Here is a 21,721-nt window from a genome sequence, read left to right on the forward strand (position 1 = left end):
TTTTCCTCTTCTATGAGATCTAAGCTAACAACAAACAACCCCTTTTCCCAGGTAGTGTATCTTTTCTCAGCATCTTTGAAACCACGGGAATAAAACCCAAGAGTCCCAGTAGGACCCTGGGGACCCCGCTGCCAAACGTGTACAGATAGCCCTGAGGAGGCAAATCCCCATTCCACCTGAAGGGGATCTATGGGATGGATAGGTCCTAGTGCTTGGTGAGCTGTTGCCTCAAAAATCAGTAATTGCAATGCTTCTTCCTGAGAAGGAGTCCAATCCCATCTCACCCTTTTCTTCAGCAAGTCATAAAGCGGCCTAGCAATTATTGAGATATCAGGGATGTGTTTTCTCCAGAACACTAATAGAGCTTGCTGGAGATCTTTCCTGGATTCAGGCATTTGAATCTGATCTAAAGAGGTTAGGGTATCGGGTGGAATACATGTCGTACCTCCTTTCCACCAAATTCCCAAAAACTTCACTTCCGGAGAAGGCTTCTGAATTTTCTCTGGGGGCATCTGCAAATCAAGACTTTCTAAGTGAGAGATTATTTTCTGCTGATGTTTCTCTACTACCCCTATTTCATCCGCCGCCCCCCCCCCCCCCCCCCCCAAATGTCATCCATGTATTGATAAACAGCTACAGGATCAGGTTTGGGTATTTTTTCTAATTCCTGGGCTAAAGCATGCTGGGCCAAAGTGGGGGAGTATTTGTAGCCTTGGGGAAGCCTAGTGAAAGTGTATTGCTGTCCTTCCCCTGTGAAGGCAAAACGGTCCATATCTTCTGGCTTTATAGGTATCAAAAAGAAGATGTCTTTGACATCTATAGTTGCCATGATTGGGTGAGCCTTTTCTTGAGTTGATGTTATTAATTCAGCTAAGTTTGGGACCACTGTTGTAAGAGGGTCTGTGCTGGCATGAGGCCTGCAAAAATCTACTGTTAAATCTCCACTTTCCATTGGCTTTTGGACTGGCCATAGTGGAGAATTAAAAGGAGAATGTGTGTGAATTATTACCCCTTGGTTTCTCAAGTCCTGTATAACCACTTTGATACCTTCTCTGGCACCAGAAGGTAGAGGGTATGGTTTCACATTAGTTCTTTTACTATATGGTAGAGAGGGTGAGGTTTTGAAGCAGCATAATGTTAAGTGGCAGTGTACCAAAAGACCACAGAAATCCCTCAGAGTCTTCCCACTGCCTCTCAGCAAGGACATCCATTCCTAATAAATTATTTGGAATGTCCCCAATTCCCATTTTTGATGACTAATTGATGCTCATCCCCAGTGGAACATCAGTTTGACTAAGGCAACATTCATAGATTCTGTAGTTCCCAGAGCATTAAGAACACAGCGTTGCCTCTTAGTTAGAACAATTCAACACCTCTGGGCATCCTTTTTTGTTAGTGCAGAGTTTTGAGCCCCAGTGTCAATCCAAAAGGTTACTAGTAGCCTTTTGGGGCCCTTGATAGCTGGGATTAATATATCTCCTGATTTCTTTTTAGTGAGCATTCTTAAATAAACCCAAGGTCTGCCCCTTTGCCCACCTGTAAGCGGCAGAGAGATTAGTTTCCCAAAAACCCTGTTGGTTTTGGCTCACTGCCTGTGTTCTGAGGGAGAAGCTAGGGGAGGGTTCTGCTGCTAGGATGCTGAGAAAGAAGCTGGCAGAGGGGTAATCTTGGCTCGTTGCCCGTGTTCTGTGGGAGAGGCTGGGGGAGGGTTGGTTTTGGTTCCTGAGAAGGGAGGGGTGGACTGGCTTGAGCCGATGGATTTGGTTTTCGATGGTGCCAATTCTTTCTTATTTTCTGTGATTTATCAAGGGGCAAACCATCTATCACCTCTTTGGGGACCCCCCTTTTTAACTCCCAACAACCACCAATGATGGCTGTTAGAGATCTCTTTTCCCTTCTCTACATTTTCACTGTGAGGAGCCCCAAATAATCCAACACCTTTTGTTTTTTCTGATTTCTCCTCCGGGGTTTTTATAGGTCCATATTGTCTACAATAGTTCATCAGATCTACTGCAACTTCACCCCATGTCCAAACTTAACGGCTACTGGCAGGTGAATCAGATTGAGAAGCTGAGGGCTGGGAGGGGGAAGAGTATGGAGTGAAGCCAGGATCTCTAGATCCACTTTGGTCACTGGAGTTCCTGAGCAATCTATCTAGTCTTTCTATAGGACTCAAAGCCATGATGGTTTTCTGTAGAGTGACTGCTGTAGGTTTAAGGGTTTCTGGAAGCCCACGAATTCAAGGGGTCATTAGTTCTGGCTTCACAGATAATTGCATTGGGGATTCAAAACCAAGAATGAATTTCTTTTCATCAGTCATTTGCGGGCAGGCAGATTTGTGGACACTTTCAAAGAGCTGCTCGGGGGTACCAACGATTGCCAGGGGGTCACCCCTTTTCAAAGGATTCATTCCCCTGGGCCAAAAAGCCGCACGCTGTGTCAGGGACCATGCGTCACACTTACCTCCTGTTGTTGAGAAGACTCCATGTCCCCAGTACCCACTGGCCTCCTGTTCAGTTAATTTAATTTGATCTCCACCAGTGAGGGACACTCGGAAGACCTGTCTCCGATTCTTGTGGGAGGCGCCTGAATTCTTTTTTCAGCTTAGCTTATTTAGTAGCGCTGAATGGTATTTGTTTAGTTGTGACACCTGGGTCAAGATCCTCATCATTAATATAGTTCGAGTCTGTTTGAACCAAGGGTCTCAAGCAAGGACAGCAGTGTTCTCCCCAAGTTTTGACTGCCTCAAGTTCCTTATGGGGATAGATTTGTTTCATGTGAGGAGTTTCCTTTTCCTCTGCCTCTGTAGAGGAATCAGTATTATGTGAATTCTTAACATGTTCCTCTCTAAGGGCAGCTCACAACATATAGATCTCATTTCTATCTTCCTTGAATTCTTTTTACAAAATTTCAACTAGGTTTGGAAGGGAATCTATTACTGCTATTTCCTCATTTCTTTGCTTAAAACGGGTTTCTATGGCTGCTGTGAGACAAGCTCCCAAAACTGAGCAGAGGATGGTTTTATTTTTGCTCAGTTTAAATTCTATTTCATGTTGTAAAGAACATATTCTATCTACAGCATTTTCTAAATTACATCCAGTTGTTCTCTGCCCAAATCTCCACACCTCCCCCACCCCCCCCCCACCCCCGGAGAAGGCTTGGCCTTGTATTTAGTAAGCAGAGCAGAAAATTCAGCATTAACTTTTGTGCTAGAGTTTTCAGCCATTTTATGAAGGGACCAAAACCACGACAGGGAGGTGCAAACTTAAGTTACACAATCTCACAGCATTTGCTGTGCTCCCCTTTGCTTCCCTGGGTGGATGAAGAGACAAAAACTGCCTGGGAGGCCCTGCTTAGTTCCTTCAAGTTGTCCCCTCCTTCCCAGACAGTCCAAATTCACACATACACAAAAACAGTTTTCCCTTTTGCACCAAGAGATCTTTTGTGAAATTCTAAAGACAGAACCCTCAATAGAGGATGGGGGTGTATTTCACCTGGGCGTGTGCCATTTGCTGGAAATTCAGAGAGCTTTCCTTGCTATGCAGCTTCGTTCAACCCTTTTGGGATGATGGGCTAGGTGCGGCTGAAGGAAATCCTCCTTCCCCTGTTACAGACTACAAACAGCCCTGCAGACCCCTCTGTCTATCAGAATCCTGTCCGTGAGGCCAGCTTAATGTCACAATCCGCTCATGCGAACGGGGCTGGTGATGGTTCCTTAACTGATTGAGGAGTGTAAAGGACAACACGGAAAGGGGATTGCAGTATCAATCAAAACAAATGCACCTTTATAGAATGACCACAGCCTTAAAGGAATTAGGGAGAGGAAAAGAACAGAAAAGAGAGGGAGAAAGAGACAGGGAGTTGTCCTAGGTTGGCTATATGATGCTTTTATCCCCAGTCGTCTTGTTCTGTTTATGCTGAATAATAAGTTCTGCACTTTTAAGTCTTGTACCAGAGAGTCAAGGGGAGAAAGAAGAAGAGTGCAGTTTGTTTTAAGACACTGCACACATTCCTCCACATTCCTGCTCCTGGACTGTATTATCTGCGGTTGAACAGACAGCGGGAATGAGCTCTCCTTTGCTTTTAGTCCGCTTCAGCTAGCTGAGGCAAGGAAGTTCCCTGGGCTGTGGTTTTTCTTTCTTCCCTTTTTTTTGGATCTATTTAAACATGCTCCGGACTGAACACCCAGAAGAGCACCAGCAGCTAGCACCTGTGGCCCACCAGACGGGGCCTGGCCTGCAACATTCCCAGCACGGGAGGGACTGATAAAGGACTGAGTGAGCTGAACTGCAGCCTGGGGAGGGGACTTTCTCAGTTTGTCATCTCTTGTGGAGCAGCAAGGGGTTTTATTGTTTAAGAAACAGGGTTTTTTTACTTTTCTCCAAGGAGGTATTTTCTCCCAGACTCGTTGGGGGAAGGGGCCAAGCAAATCTGCTTTCCTAGAGGAGCCCCTTTGGGGGTTCTCTCCCAAATTTGCCCTGAACTAGAAGAGGAGTATAGCTACCAAATGGAGAGAGACTAAGTCCTCGCAGTTGAGCCGATGGAGTTCTTCTAGGGGAAATCTCCAAGTCCTGATTAACTCAAGGTTCTATTATAGTCCATTGCTGAGGGGGGAAACAGATCTAGAAATGGCTGAGGGGGAGCAGATACAATAAAGAGCAAGCCTATTGAAATTGCTGAGAGGGACAAAGGTATTGAAGACGGGTACAGACAGTCCAAGTTCTCAGCAGGATAAGTCAATATCAACATCAGCAGTGAGTGGGACCCATGGTTTCAGGACTGGTTTCTATGGGAAACCAGTCTAGGTCCAGCAAACACATCTGCAGGCAACACTTAGCAGGCATCCTGCTTCAGTCAGGCCAGCAGCCCTGGATCAGAATTACAGGGATCTCAGCCTCAGTCCTTGGGAGGGGGCTTCAATCTCCGTCCCTCACGGTGGTAGTGGAGCAGATGAAGGATTTTCCATGGGGCGGCTACCACAGTTGCCCCAGCAAGTTCATCTGGTCAAGAGGTGGGAAAATTCCTGGGCTGGTGTTGCCAAGCAGGTGCGAGCATATAGGGCGCATCACCCCTTGGCAGGCCCTGCTAGAAGCAGTCACTGTAGACACAGCTGCCAACAATCACTTGGCAGGCCAGAATTCTGCTCAGGGGCCTCAGGATTTCTGGCATTCCTCTCTGACCTGCATGCCAGCATTCCGATCAGGGTCCTCAGGGTCCCGATGGCTGTCCTGGGGACGGTCGTGAGGCAAATGCAGGGAACTTGGGACCATCTTTCACATGTATCAGAAAATCTGTTTCCTAAAATGGCCAAAAAGAATGTGTCGCACTTAGAATTGTGGAAAAATAAAAACCCAAAACCAAACCCAAAGCATTGGAGCAATATCATTCCAGAGAATGCCATGTATCTTATGAAAAGTACAAAAAACTTCTGTTTTCAAATGCACTTACAAATCACCTTTTTGCATCTGTTTTGGTTTTGGTTTTTTTTTGTTTTTTTGTTTTTTTTGTTTGAAAGCTCTGGCACTTATCTGATTCTTTTTTGAGCTAGTTCAGCTCATTAATCTGGTAAGAAAGCAGCTAAAAGTAAAGAGAAAAACCTATGGGGACCAGGATGCCACTTCAGCCACGTTGTCGTGAAGCATTAGGTCAGCCTTCTGTGTTGTAGAAATATCTCTGTCCTAGATGAAAATCAATGCATAGCACTATTTCTTTTAAACTTTGTCCTTGCTACTGGGTTCCTGAATGATCAAGATGCTTTCAAACCAAACAACAGCCAGCCCTCTGAGATACTCCCCAAAGTATTGCGATGGAATAACTTGATCAGGAGGAAGAGCTCGCTATGCAGAACCTGAATATGATGTCAAGAATGCTTTGTTGTGGATTACCATAGTTTGGGATTGTTTATCTCTTACCTCACCATGTAGGTCTAGGAAAAAATTAGGTAGCCACAAGGCTTTTACAGCTGTTCTTGTATTTTGGGATAGTAAGGATTTAGGGGAGTAAACAAAACTGTGGTGAGTTTTCCTATTGACTTGATTGCTCTGTCACTTTGAATTAACTGCTTTGCATGTCAGCTAACCCATCAGCATCAATGAAAAGAATATTTTCTTCCTTCCTGCACAAAGGATGTTTCATGATGCCTGTGATGTCAGGGACTTAAAAACGAAGACCATTGTGATTGAAAGGAAGCACTGGCATGCCACAAGGTAACTGTAGTGAGCTGTGTTTCCTCCTCAGCTTCACTGTGATAGTAGAATTTTATTGAGCAGTTCCAAACCTTGGTCTTAGCATAGTCTGGTGACATATCTCAAAGGAGCAGTGTCCTAGGGTGACTTTATGATGCTTGTATCCCCAGTCATCTGTTCTCTTAATGCTGGATATGATATTCTCTGCCTTCAAGACTGGTTCTGAGAGCAAAGGTGGGGAGAAGAAGAAGCACCGAGTTTCTCATCGGAGGCTGCACTCCTTAAAAAGCAAGACTCTTCCACATTCTGCGCTGCACTGTGTTGTCTGGGCACTGACGGAGCAGAACAGAGCACGCATTTGCTTTTTAGTTGGTTTAGCTGGCTGAGGCAGAGTTTTCCCTGGACTGGTTTTTTTTTTTCCTTTCCCTTTTCTTGGAACGTTTAGAATCTGCTCCGGACTGGGACCTGGGAAGCACTGGGAACTTGCACTTTGTGGCCTACTGGGGCCTACCCTGGGCAGCAGCCTTCCCCATTGCCGGAGGCATTGATAACAGAGTGAGCACCCACAGGAGAGACTTTCTGATTTGTCGTCTCTTCAGTGCGGCAAATGAGTTTTGTCATCTGGTATTGTTCATTTTTTTGTGCTGGGAAGTGCTTTGCCTGTTAAAGAAACAGCTTTTTCCCACTTCTCTCCCCAAACCAGTTGAAGGGAGGGGCTGTGTGGGTGGGCTTTCGGTGGGGGGGAGGGTGCAGTGGCCCTTTTTGAGGTTTTCTGCCAAATTTGCCCTAAACCAGGACAATCAGCACGTGCGACTTAGAGAATGATGGTTGGAACTTTGGTTGGAAAAGACCTTTAAGAACACTGAGTCTAAATAGAATTAGCAAATGCAGCCATCAAGAAATGCTTTGCTGTTTGAAGAGAACGTAATTTATCTGGTAAGCTTTGCAAGTATTTGTGTCATCACAAGCACACATGACCAATGCATTAGATGGGAATATAATAAGAAACCTGTGCAGATAAACAGAATGATTCTCAGGGTAGGATATTTGCATGTTTCATCTGTCTTCCTGACTTCTTCAAATGAATTCTTTTTAGAAAGTAATGATTGGAATTGTTACTCTTTTGACAGTTCGGAGTGTATTACTGACCTTTTTGGCATATGAATGCCAAACGGGTTAATTCACCTGGTTTTTCAGATAAAGACTGAGATTTAGTGTTGCTTCAGCTGGAGGCAGAAACATTGAAATCCTCCCGCCTCCTTCTTAGTACCTAATTTCTATTACAAAATCAGTGCACAATCTTGTCCCTTAAGGTCCACTTAGCTCCGTTTATACCAACAGGGTGACATTAGCAGGGCTCACATGATGCTGCACACAGAAGCCCTCAGTGTGCAGCTCTAGCAGACAGTAATTCCATGCAGTTGGACAATCCCAGTGCTGACTTTGGATCACCAGAAGCGTTCTTAGTAGAACGAGACCAATTTAATGGAGAGGTCTCGGCAGGAAGTGGCCTGAAGAAGACAGCAGAAATCCCAGCTGTGTGTTTGTAGAAATCAGTTGAAGGCCATTTACAGAAAAAAGATCTTTAAATCTAGCTAGCTTTTTCTGCAGATTATTTGTAAACTATATGCATGACATGGACAGTTTCACTGAGCAATTGAAATACAGCTGCATTTAAGGGGATTGAATCAGGCTTGGGAAGCAGTGGATTAAAGCTTTTCAGGAATACCGGACATCCAAGTCCCGCCAAAATTGATCCGTTTTTTATGTCCAGATGCTTTTGAAAATAATGGGTGTCCATTTGGCTACCTCATCGTTTTAATCAGAAATACAAAGAAAATTTTCAACTCACATTTTTTATAGCTTGAATATTTTTCTTTGTTTATTTCATACTTTCCAATTCAGTTCTACAAATCATATGATTAGGTAATGAGAACTCATGCTGTATAAAAATATTTAATGCTATACTTCCAAGTTAAGGCCATGTATTTCCTGGAACTGTTTCAAAAAAAAAAAAAAAGCCTATCTGGATTCTTTCTTCCCCACGCTCATTATTAGATGAAAATCATTTCAATATTCTCTTTTGACTTTAGATGGTGCAAGATTATATTCAGAAATTCAAGCCTCTACTGTTAGGTTGTTTACATGGTTTTCTGGCCTTTCTAACTTTGTGCAACCACTCTTTGCAGCTATATATTTTTGCAGTAAGGCATCCCAGGGGTCTGTGAGAAGTTTTAATGTCAAGCAGAACTAACATGTAAACTACACGTGACGTACTCGACATATTTCACCTCAGAAAGTTACAGTCTGCGTAGACGGGATGAAATACGAAAGAAATAGACTTAACACAACATTTCTAAATCTTGGAAATCTATTACCTGAACTTTGAGTCCGTTTGCAGGACTCTGTAGAAATGCAAACGTGAAGTCCAAGGAGTAGAGCAGAAGGCATATTGGGCAGGGGGACAGAAGATTGCTTTGAAGGATGACGTAAGCAAGATTGCATCCTATAAAGAGAGCAGCTGCTTCTGCTGATGCCAACATCGAGAATTTTGTGCCACTGGCCTAGTTTTCTGGGGACTTTTGACCTGCACGCTCTTGAGGGCTTGCAGACATGAATTAATCTGTCCTTTGATCTTTTCTTTCATTTGAACGTCTAGGACCTGTTTTGGTCTTGTGTACGGTACTGTATCGTGTTATAAACAGACATGTTTCCACTGTTTGAAAGCTGTAGTTGAAAGTTCAGTTGCAATTATGAGTTGGCTGTCAAAAGAATTAATTGTCTGCTTTAAGCAAAATATCAAGAGAGACATTCAATCCACTCCTGTGATACAGATTCATTTTGAATTTACAGGGTAATTTGCATTAGTGGTTGTACTGCATGAGCAATAAATATGACTTGCTTGGTTTCTAATGATGATAATAGTCCTCTTTGTATTACTAGAAGAATTGAATCCACCATCATTCTTTTCCTATCATTATTATGCTGTAAAGGAAAAACTCTTTTGCATTAACCAAGGAGTAAAATGCATGCATTTAGCATCATTCTTGCAGGTAGTCCTCAATTCTGAAAAGACGCCTCAGAAGCTGCATCAAATGGGAAAGCTAGACGGATGGCAGAATGCAGAAGCTGCCATTTAGGATCGAGTACAAAATGACACCCAAGAAATTCTTCATGGATGCTGCAGAAGTACAAAGACGCCATTATTTCAAGGTAAAAAAGAGTCAATGAATAAAAAACGATGCTAATCAAGACACTAGAGTACCAAGCGTTCCACAAGGCTTTTTTGTAATGAACACCATGCCCAGCATGAAAAAGTACTCTTTTTATTGTAGATCGTTTAAAAGTGCACAACAGTTTGGAAAAAAGTGCTTTTCTTTTTTCTAGTAATAAGAACTGTGTATCATTCTAAGAGATACTGGACACAGGTTTTTGAAAACAATGTTCTTTTAAAGGTTAATTCTATTCATAAATACTTCACAGGAAAACATTTGATCTGCTGTTCATCCTGAAGACTCTTAAAGGAAAATGTTTTGGTTGCGTTCTCTTCTCACTAGTTCAGGAGCTCAGTCTTACCAGCATTCTAATGCTTTTTTATGTTCCTGATGGCACGGCTTAGACATCCTTGTCTCCGTTACCGTCATGATTTCCATATCAAGTGATGAGAATTTTTCTTCATGATTGGTGAAGTGAAGTGTCATAACATTCATGTCAAGTCAATTTGAAGTTTTTTTTTCCAAAGGAATCTCTTCCTTCCTAATGAAAACCTTTTGAAATAGCAAACCTACTCAGTTTTTCAGAAAGTGATATAATACACCTGTAGAGTACAATGTCCTTGGAGTTGTTTTTTCAGCAGAAGAAGAAAACTGCTGTTTTCTTCTTCTTCTATCACCTTAGACTTACTTTATTCAAAAGCTTTTTAAACCTTTGAATTTCTATTTTGATAGCTAATTCCTTTCACAGTGGGCTATAGCATATGTATTTTGAAAGGCCATTTGTACATATTCAAAGGGCTTACTTCTATTCTACTAAGAAATGGCTGTACTTCTAGTGGGGAAACTTCAAGGTCCAGTAAGATTTTATCTTGTACAAAATTTAAAAAACTCCAACTCTTAAAAATGATACCAGAAAATGACGTCTGTAAGACTGTGGCAGGAGGCTTTTTCCAGAACAATGTGCAGTTCTTCCCAATTCTATTTTTCCCTCCCATTACTTTGTACACAAAGATTTTTACACAGTCTTCAAACAGTGGCATGTTACTACTGGGCTAGAGTATTGCCCTGCCAGCATTGGAATTGACTGGAATGCAGCTGTGTTCCAATTTGCTGATGGGACAAGGGTTTTTTTGCTGAACACACTTTAGCAAGCAAGAGGGCTTCTTGGTCTTTAGATGCTGAGTCCCAGAAAAAGATGAATGAGGTGGTGACATGCCTCGTGTTTTGAAGAGAGATCAAAAACTTATTTCTGGGGTCACCTCCCTTTTGGTACGGAAAGCACACAGAGGGCTTTGAAGCAGCACTTTCACCCTCTTTGCATTCACTAGTAAATCTGAGACAGAGCTTGGCCCAAGGTTTGTGCAAAAATACTCTTTTGATGCAACTGTTCACCAGACAATATCTCTGGGAAAATGTGCAGGGGCAGAAAGCAAGCCCTTCCTGGGAAATCTACTGAAATGGTTCAGAAGTTATTCCCACTCACTCTTGCTAACCTCTGCTGTCTAGCTGTCCGATATGCTTGGGACCATGTTGAAATAATTCTAAACAGTGTACTGAGGCTGCAATATTGAGTAAACATAGGTATTTTCCATAGGTGTCAGGGAAAAATATTTCTATTGGTAAAAATGAGTTCCATAGAAAACAAGAACAGCATGGTAGAAAAAAAATCACATCCATAGAATGAAGATGCCCAGAATTCTTCTTTTGAAGTTACACAGAGTCAATATTTTCTAAAGAATGTTGTGAAACTTATGAAGAAGTAAGAGTACCTTCCACGTGACTGGTGCACAAGTTCATGTTTCCAACTTACAAAAAACATATGATTAAAAGAAAAAGATTCCACCTTGTGGAAAAGTAGCCCATTAGTAATTGTATCAAAGGTAGGATTAGATCAAGTATTCCTACAAGGCAGTAGTAGTACTATGAAAAGCCTTTTGGCATCTACCTGACTACAGGAAACTTGAGCAAGCAGAAGTGTCTTTCCTTGCTGCAAGCTGTACTTCCGATTTGCTACTGCTGCTTAAACATTGTTCAAAGAAAACTTGTCAAAATAAAACTAGTGTATACAAGCAACTGGAACTATCCATTGCGTTCCAGCCAATTTGAACTAGAAAATATCGGACACACACTCCAGTTGAATATTCTAATGCATAGATGGAGTATACCAGCACTAAGAAATGGGAACGCTGGAGAAAGGAGCAAATGCAGATGAATTTCAGGGAAGGAAATTATTGGAGAGCTAACTGCAGTCCCTCGACTTTACAAGAAATGATGTCCAGTAAATCCCAACCTGACACATAAAGAACTCCGTTTTGAAATGGGCTGCATCTATGGTCCTCTGTTCTTCCTAGATGAAGGAACTGTGTTTTGAATCAATCTTCCAAGTGGTATGGCTAAAGACCTCGGATACCTTAAATTTTTATTTTTTTTTTCCAGAAGCAACTGTCTCGAAACCTCTTTAAACTGACTTTTCCCGTGAAGATGCCATTTTTGAAAAGAGCACCTTGTCATTTAACAGGGTATTCCAAACATCATTTCCAAATTTAGACTAAAAGTAACACTCTTTCTAGTTATCTTTGGGTTTTTTGCAGCTTCCTGCCAACATAGGCAGCAAGGAAGAGAACAGACGGCATCTCTTTCGGGAACATCTTGAACAAATGCCCTTGCTTATGTTCAAATCTTTCACTTCTCCAAAATCCCTAACGATGAAGAAAAGGTTGTGAAGGCATTACTAGTAGTATTAGATGGCAATGGATGGGTCAAATAGAATTTGTATCACATAGATGATACTTGGCAAACAGCAAATGAAGGGGTTTCTTTCAGCCCTCAGACTGATGTTACATCTCAGTAATTTATTAAAAAGATAACAAGAAGGATATTTTTTAACAGTGAACTTAATTACACCCCTACCCATGGACATCTGAATCTTCGGAATAGACAATGTCTGATTTAGAAAAAAAGAAAGAATGACCACAGTTTAAAGAAGCATATGATCATGAACACTTTGCTGATGGAACGTAGCCTATTCCTTGGCTGAAATGAAGCAGGTAGACAGGACATAGGAAGTATCGTTTTGTGGATCAAACATTTATTTTCTAAAGTGATGCTTACAAATGGTGAACTCACCAACTTCGATATTGCACAGCAGATAAGAGTACCTAACTTGCGCCATCAAGTTATCCCTTGGAATCACCATCCAAGGGCATTTTCCCCTGCCTCTGTGAAAATGTGCCTACCTTTTTCACAACACTTTTGCAGCAGCATTCTTAGGCCTGATCAGCTGGTATGGAGGGTGAATGATCAGCAGCAAGGTGACTGGCCAGGGTCATTTGCTTCAATGGATTTTGATCTACTGGATATTTTGAAGACCTGCTTCAGCCCTGTTGGTCAAACACAGCCTTCAAACGGTGCTAAACAATTGTTTGGGCTGTGGACCACATGAAAAAATACCTTCTGGTGCCTTTACTGGGCCATATGCTCTTGATTCTCTCACTCAACTTCTCCATCACCTCTCATCTCTTTCACATGAGCTATGTTCAAGGTCCACAGGATACTTTTCACAGAATCTTCAGGCCTGATGCAGTAGAATGATGAACAAATGCAGCTGGGATGAATTTTCCAGTTTGGATAAAACCTCTTGTGCACACAAATCCCCCTATGCCCAGAAAAACCTTCACTAAGCACTCGTGTTCTACCTAAACCGCAGTTTAGTCTGAAAGAAAAGCTTTTGTCTGAGAGTATCTGAGAGATTTGCATGAAGCACAGATATCTGACCTATGCAATTTTGAAGATCAGAGTTAAAAGAAAATGGCAAGAAGTTTTTAATTTTGCTGGTTTTAATTTTCAATTCCATGCACTTTTTCAAAAAGTGTCAATCTCAAATGGCCATCAACATATTTCAGTCGTCTGGAAGTTAGTATTCATATCAAATGTGTTTCAAATCAATAGAATTTCAAACCTTTCCTCAAAGTTTATATACCTAGATTTAGTATTTCTGATCTCTATTAGATGAAAGGAAGACATTTTTTGCTGTTGGGGTGCTGGAACGCTGCTTCGGGTTGCCCAGAGAAGTTGTGGATGTCCCATCCCTGAACGTATTCAAGGTCAGCTTGGATGGGGCTTTGAACAGCAACGAATGCGACCCTTGATGGTAGATAAACAAAGCTTGAATATAGAAGAGACTCAGATTGAGGTATACAAACAAATTTTCTCTCAGCTCTTGGGGTGAATTCAAAGTTGTACAAAATTGCATTTCTCTGTGATTTTCACTACTGTAACAGAAAGCTTCATGAAAACTGTGCAGAAGATATCACATTTTAAAAGCGATAAGAACTACAACATCAAACACATGGGATGGGTTTCAACATGGGACACTCTCTGAGACAAAATCTCTGTATTTCGACACTTCATGCCAATCATTAGGATTTCAAGGAGTGCCAAAGAAGGCAGCAAAATATCCTTCAGGACATTATTTACTGTAGTTCAGCCTGGCCATTAGTTGGAATTGCTGTTTGAACTAATGTAGACATACCACACACACTTTCCATGCACTGAAAACTTAATGTTTATAATGAATAAGCAATGAGGATCAAAATTGATTGAAAGCATCTTAAAAATGTCAAGTATTTCACTGTAAATGATCTATGATCAAAATACTTATTCCTCCTTAGTGAGGGACAAATAAATTCTTCCATACCATGATGGTTAAAAATTGTCTAAACCAATGTTTTCTTCTGAAAAGACATCATCTAATTTTTCTATTTTTAGAAGAAAATATTTCTAGACATAGAACAAAGGAATTTTAAAGGAACAAATGGAAGGAAAATATTCTGCAAACAGAATTCAATGAAAACCTGTGTTTTAAATATGAGGTAGATATTCAACAGAGTTTTTGTACCAGATATTTGAAATAGTGTACCAGCTATTTTGTCCACAAAGAGAGGTATTTAGCATTTCAGTCTTTTCCAAGGTGTTCATGATCTGCTATGCTGATCTCTGTGCATGCCTAGGTGTGTGCGGAAGGTGGGGCCATGTGAAGGGGAGTGTCTATGTTTGCTTAGCACTCGGAGTGGCAGATTCATGCCTCAGCTCCATCATTTCTTTTAGAAACTTCCCAGAGAGTGGATATGAAGTTTCATATCCAAAAGAGATCAATTCCCAAGTCATCCATTTTACTCTACCTTGTAAATCACATGCTTTGTTGCATATTTTATCAAATATACTTTCAAGCCGCATGGAGGAAGGAGAATGTGGAGAATCCCTCCAATGTCTTGCAACTTTGACGCAAAAAGATTTTCAAGAAAATCATCATTTCTCTTTTAAATACATCTGGGACAGGCATGATGGTGGTGTCAATCTGTTGAAGTTTTTGTTGCTGGGGGAATTGTACGAAAGGACTGGTTTTTACATTGACCAGTTACTGAATCAAGTGCATGAACACTTTTTTAATTCAACTGGGGTTTCCTTTTTCTAGCAGACTACTTCTAGAACTAGCTAGCAGACTCAAGATGACTCTTTTTCTCTGTTTTTGTTTCTTTCCTATTTTCTTGCTTTCTCTGCAACTGTCTACACAATTTTAGGACTTTTTTCCCAACTCAAATTGTTTCATAGACCGATAATTCAGATACGCTTTTTACAAGGAAAGTTTTAAATCTTTGTTAGAGTTAAGAAAGTTAAGGACATAGGTCTTTTTCTTCCCTTATGAATATTGCAATGAAAGAGTTCAATAAAGACCAACTCCTTTTTATTTATTTGGAATACAAGTCGATAATTCCCATACAGTAATTCATTGGTGGACCAATATTTGCCATTCTGATGTAAGTTGTCACTTCTTAACAATATGCCTTCTGTGACTACGTTGACAACACTTTTGGTAAAGATCCTAACTGGTCTTAGACACGCATAGGGAGAAATTTGCTCTGCCAGTATCAGTCTTAAGCATGCGTCTCAGAGGGTCTTTCTAGAGCTGGGGAATTTTCCCATGAAAGGGATTCAGTTATGGAAGAGACAGGTTTCCTGGAGTTTTACATTCTTCTTGAACACTACTTAAGGAACTTAAATCCCATGTCCATTTGGATCTCACTCTGCACAGAGCTTTGTCATGCCAGTCCTTGAAATGCATCTCTAAGAGAATTCACTAGCACAGAATGAATGAGGGTGGAAGGGCTCTGGGGGGCTCCCCAAGTCCCATCCCCCTGCTTCAACCAGGATACCTAGAGCCTGTTGCCCAGGATTATATCTGGGCCTACTTTTAATGTCTTCAATGATCCAGACTCCACCATCTTTCGGGACACTCTGTGCCATGGTTCAGTCACCGTCACGGTAAAAAATAATTTTGTGATGCTCAGAGGCAATCTCCTGTATTGCAGTGTGTGCCCACTGCCTCTTGTCTTTTCACTGAGCATCATTGAAAAGACACTGGTTCCCTGCTCTTTGCACTATTCCTTCCCGTAGGTATGTGTGCTGCCATGTAGATAAACCATGTCAAAAACTTCCCTGAAGCCCAGGCAGATGATATTCTCTTCATCTACCAGGCAAGTTCATTCACCGGAGGAGTTTAAAAAGTCGTCAAGCATGAATTTCCCCTGGTAAATCCATGCTGACTACATTTGTTCTGTCCTCCTTGGTGTGCCTGGCAATGCTTTCCAGGAATAGCTACTCCATCAACTTCCTGGGGATCAAAATGAGGCTGGCTGGCTTGTACTTTTCTGAGTCCTCCTGGTTGCCTTTTTTGAAGATGGGTGACATTTGTTTTCATCCAGTCTTTGGGCACTTTCCTCAGTCACCATGGTCCATCCAACATGATCAGGAGTGGCCTCAGAATAACATCTGCTAACACCCTTGAGACCTGTGCATCCATCTCAACAAGGCCTGTGGACTTTATGGAATACTTCCCAATTCAGTGACTATGCCCATAAAAATTTGCATGGGATAAGAGGACATTTTAACAGGTACTTGAAGAGTGAGTGAAAAGCTATGGAAGCAATCCAAAAGGACAAAGACTAGAGTTCCCTTTGAAGACAAAGCATCCCATCAGGGAGCTGAGCAGCTTTAGATCCAGGTAAGCTTCCTCTCTGAAAGGATGCAGAAGACATGATTTTACCTAATCCAGTAATAAAATGTGTTGACCATTCACTAGCAATACAAAGAATTCAATGATTTCCAAAATGATTGCCTCCTAACTAGACAATAATATACTGGCTGGGTATTCCCCTAACAGATGAGAGCACCTGCTTGATGTCTCTTATGCGTGCAGACTATTTGAAGTAGGTCATTTGAGTGGGGATTCCTGGTCTTCGAATTTTCTTTCTGATGAATTTGGAATATTTACTGAAGCAAGGACCAGAAGATGAAAACTTCGTTTCCCATCAGCGCACTCTAACATCCATGGCGGTAATGCCATTGTTTCTCCCCAACTGAGTCAAGAATTCATGACTACAAAGTGGATCAGCTCCAGAGGAAAGATCAAGGCTGGATAATATTCTCTCTTGGTAAAGCTATTTATCTCAAATGAAGTGACCAACTTCTAATCGCTCACTGGCTTAAAGCTACAAGGAGGGGGAGATGGACCAGGTTTCCTTCCACTGCTGCTCTCTTTGTCACCTCGGTGTTTAATACGGGTAGGAAGACGTTCAAAAAGACAGTGTTGCAGAATTCATAAAATTCGGTCTTAAAAAAAATCATTTTTTAGCAGGTGAAATAAAAATAGCAAATAAAATGTATACGTTTGTCTTGCCTTGTTCTGCAGGTTTTGTAACTGGCACACCTTTCCTTATGAACGCACTGTCCTTTCCTAAATACTCTCATATGGAGGAAGATGCTTCTGATCAGAAGAGCACTAGGATGTCTTTACTCGACCTTTTCTTTTCACTGATGCTTGGTCCTCTGAAATGAATGGTTTTCTAAAATTGAAATGTGCTACTATTGTTCCCACGGGGTAAGCCGCAGACTCTTCCTGTCGGAGCTGTCACTAATCAGCTATTCTCCTATCTGCCTTTAGTAGTTGAATGTTCTGGTCTAAAAGTAGCACCTTCTGTGTAGCCATGCTCTTAGTTGCCAGTCTCATCCTAAATCCAAACACCCTCCTGCAAAGGACCGCTGGTTCTGTAGTCAACTAAGGAAAAATGACCCGTCCATCCATGCTTTCTGAATTAAAATATTAGGGTATAATGTCCCTAAACAATTCTCTGCAGTTGAACACTACTTATCTTTGGCGTGTTTCTTCAACTCACTCGCAAGTCATTCATGCCTTAGGTTATTGGGAGAATTGCTTCATTTGAAGATGATTCAAAGGGGTATGAGAATACTTTTGTGCTTCTGCTATGCGGATACTTTTCAAATCCATACAAACTTCCTGCAAATGCAAAAACCTGCATCCTATATTGTCCTAGCTTACAATATCAAAATGCATCCTATTCCCACCCTCAAGAACTGCTGAAACCAGGGGTGGCATCGTTTTTTCCTTCTCTCCTGTTAATGGGCCCATCAATGTCTTGCCACATGACTCAGAGATAAGTCCCTCCAGGAGCCATTTCTGTTTCACAGGTAATCAAGGACCCACATCATGACTCAGAATGATATCAGCCCATTGGGAGATGCTCTGCCCAGGGGGTAGGAGCTAAGCATCCCCACCTGGATATAATCTGGGTTTTGGAAGGCAAGAAGCACCATTTCTACTGCATTGCCAGAGGAACGGCCACCCTTAGCCACTGGTTTTCCAGAGGACAAGAGCTACCAGATGGTTTCTACAGAATCACCACTTCAACAAGACCATTTCATCCAAACCGCTTTCACCACCCTAACTAGCAGGACGTCAGCTTGTATTCTGACTCTGTCAGTGGTTTTTCTTTTGTACTCTTGCATGGATTAGGGTTTTTCCCCCTTTTCCTAATAAACTGGATTTCTGACTTGGAGTCTTGCTGCGGTGCTGGATTTCTTCAGCCCAACTAGCTCCCGACGCCGACAGCGAGAGTGGGCCGCCCCAAGAAAGCTGTCGAAGCTGGGCTGCAGCTGTAGGGCACAGCTGCTCTACGGCACAGGTGGACTGCCTTGGGGATAGAACTGCGCTGAGGGCAGGGACAAGGAACAGGGAGAGGAGGAGAATAACTTGAAGAAACCAATGGGGTTTTGAAGGGTACAAAATTGAGAGGGAAGTTTCTAGAGAAAGGGGCAGGCTTGGGGAGGGGTTGATGTTCAATGGGAGAAGGAACAGGGAACAAAAGGGCAGGTCTTTGGGGAGAGGGACAGCTAGGGCAAAAGCCAACAATACTGGGGGGAAAGGAACAATCCATTCATAATAACATATGCTATAACAGCACAAAATAGGAAGGCTTAGAAAACGGACTACTAGAACTGCAGTACAATAATAAACACACACTGCAACAGAGTGTCTCACTGGTTTGGCTTTCAAAGCAGAAGAGGTGCCAACCTAAAAATTTCCCAACTTCAAGGTTAACTGGCTGCAGTTTTGATTTCCTTCTTAAATATATCACCAAGGCGCTATCAGCTTCTGTAATTGGCTCAGCAGCATGTCTGTTCTTAGTGCCAAGCAGGGATTCCTTTGCCAGGCATGGAGGAAGCTTCTAGGAGCTTTGCACAAAAAATCACTTCTGTGGCTGGCTTCTTCCCTCCCCACCAAAAGCCAAGCCATGCCAAACCAACACCTTAACTAATTCGTAGTACTTAGTACGCATCCAAGAATGTCTTTTAAACGATGCTTTATGTTTTTGACCAAACGCACTGAAAAGAAGTGGATCCATAATATTGATAAAAATTGTTCCAGTTCAATAGAAATATTAGGTCATGCAACTCTAGATTACATAGCTGTTTTTTTGTACAATACCCAGAGGCTTTTTTCACCTCCATGGAAGAGCCTAAATGAGGGATGTGGGAGTCCAGGAGGCTCTCCAAAATGCAGTTTATTCCATCCAAGACGTTGCAGCAGTCCAGGGTAGTGGGCAACAGAGCCTGTGCCTACAGCTGTCAGCTCTAGCTGCAGGCAGGCCTGGAGACCCTTTGGTTTTGTCACTTTGCTGAGCATCTTCATACAGTAGAACCAATCTATCCCTTAACTATTATCTATAGCCTATCCTAACGACACTAATTACCATATGTTGCTATTCTCCACTCACTAAAAGTCAGTATATTACAGTTGAAGCGGAAAGTTGTTTTTCAGTTTTCTTGACAGTGGAAAATTTGGAGAGCTTTTTCTGCTTGCAGCATTTGCTGACTTGTTTGCCTGTGCTAGCTACCTGCTTGGTAAAAACATCTTCTTGTTTGGGGTGGGTTTATCCTTTGCTGTAAGTCATAAAACCCTCTTCTAACTAAGGTCTCCTCGGTTATCCAGTAAGACTGGCTCAGCAATTCTTTTCTTCTAGATCAAAACTTGCTTCCAACTCTATTCCTTCTTCAGACTCCACATTGAAAAATCTTTCTGCCAAGCATACATATCTGTGAGACTTTCTCATCAAACTTTCATCTTTCCCAACACCTCTAAAGAAATGTTTCCTGATGGTTTCGATCAGAAGATCCAGTATTGCCATCCTGAGATTTTTCTTTCGAAACCCATAAGCTGTGCTCAAGGTTTTGGCTATGTTCTTTGTTGTGCCTTGCATCTATTTTGGCTAGAAAGCCAGTGTAGATGATGTCCTTGCTGCAGTAGCCATGGGAAATAAGGTGGAGTGTCTGGCTGATGTACCGGGATGTAGACTATCCAGCACTCCCCCAGGGAGGCCAGGATCCCTAAAGGAATAGAATATTGGCTATGCTCTGGGAGTTTTAAAGAGAGAAAGATCCTCACAGCTCAAATGATTTGTCTCCTGTAGTTCTGAGGAGTAAGTGGTGAAGAAGAAGGCTGCTGTCTTTTCCAAGAATCTTCCGTGCATTCAAGAGGATCATTGAACTTCTTGTCTGAGAATGAAAGAAATATTAGTAGTAATTAGTACTTTTTCTCTGTCTGTGCATCACTGATTGAATTTGGGTAGGCAATATTTTTTTTTATTTATTTATTTGAATTATTCATCATAAGGTCTTCCAAATTCCCAAATTCTGCTTCACTTCTTTCTGTTGTAGGCCAGTCTGGTTCATCTTCTCTTCTACTGTATTATTGCAGACCATATCTGAATGGATTTTTTTTTTTCATTTTGAACATTAGGTTTAAACCAAATGAACGGAACGCTTTATTTATCCTTATTTTACCAGTTTGCAAGGAAATACAGAATTTTGAAGAGAAGTGACGCCACTCCACTTGAGGTTTTCAATGGAAGAGAAGAATGACGATGACGATGACATTCACAGCATTGTTTACAGTAACATTGCACCTAGTTTCCAGCAATGAAGGTCAGGTTCTGGAAGCAGGCACGAATGATTGTAGAGAAGTCTAAAAAGTTTCAGTTTGGCCGCTTTTCTTGAAAAATAGCTAATATGTCTCAACGTTGTGCTGAATCTCGTTGTACAGACACTTCTTTTGAGGTCTGAACTCCTTGCTGGACTTCTGTATCTAAGAATCAGATACAGTAAACCTATGTTTCCTTATATGCTGTAAGAATTTGGTTCTAATCTAGAAGAGCTAGAAAAGGTTGCCATATTAATACAAGGTAAAGAACCTGCTAAGAAAGCAGTTAATGGACTGCTTTTTTTATTGGAGCAGTGATTTAGTGGTTTGATGGGTTTTTTTTTTTTTTTTTGCTTCTCAATAGAATTTTAGAAGTGGTGGGGTAAGAAAGTGTGGATTTTTATAGGTTTGCCTTGAAAGAAGAATTACAGGGGAAACTGTTGTAAAGAATTGATGCAGAGCTCTATGCATTAATGCACTCTTCCGTACAGAGTTTCAGAAGTGAAAACCAAGAGGAGAGAGTGCGGACAAGATGAGAGTGCCGATTTACTAGAATGAATTCAAGATAGCATTCTTTTCTCTCTGAATTACAGCTCTAAACCTCAGGGTAGTAATAGGAAGTACATAACAATCTCAAAGATTTAAAAATGGATGATGAAGTTTTATATCCAGTAAACTGTAAGGCTTCACATTTTAACCTGGTTTGCATTTTGGCAAAAGCCTGGAATCTTTTGCAATTTGCCAGATAACAAGGGATTTAGAACAGGAAGTATGCAAGTAATCATTTGGAGCCTTCATCTCCCTTCTTAGAACAATGAATACATTTATTATGCTCCTATTTTTATTCCATCAGGGGATTTGATCATGGAAATGTCTAGTCATTCTTTTCTTGTTTTCAACCCCTCAAAGAGCATGAATCCAAACTATTCAGAAGTTCTTGATCTGCAACAGTGACAAGCACTATACTGGTAAGAGTCAGTGGACATTAG

This window comes from Haemorhous mexicanus, chromosome 20, assembly GCF_027477595.1.
Source record: "Haemorhous mexicanus isolate bHaeMex1 chromosome 20, bHaeMex1.pri, whole genome shotgun sequence".
Lineage (NCBI taxonomy): Eukaryota > Metazoa > Chordata > Aves > Passeriformes > Fringillidae > Haemorhous > Haemorhous mexicanus.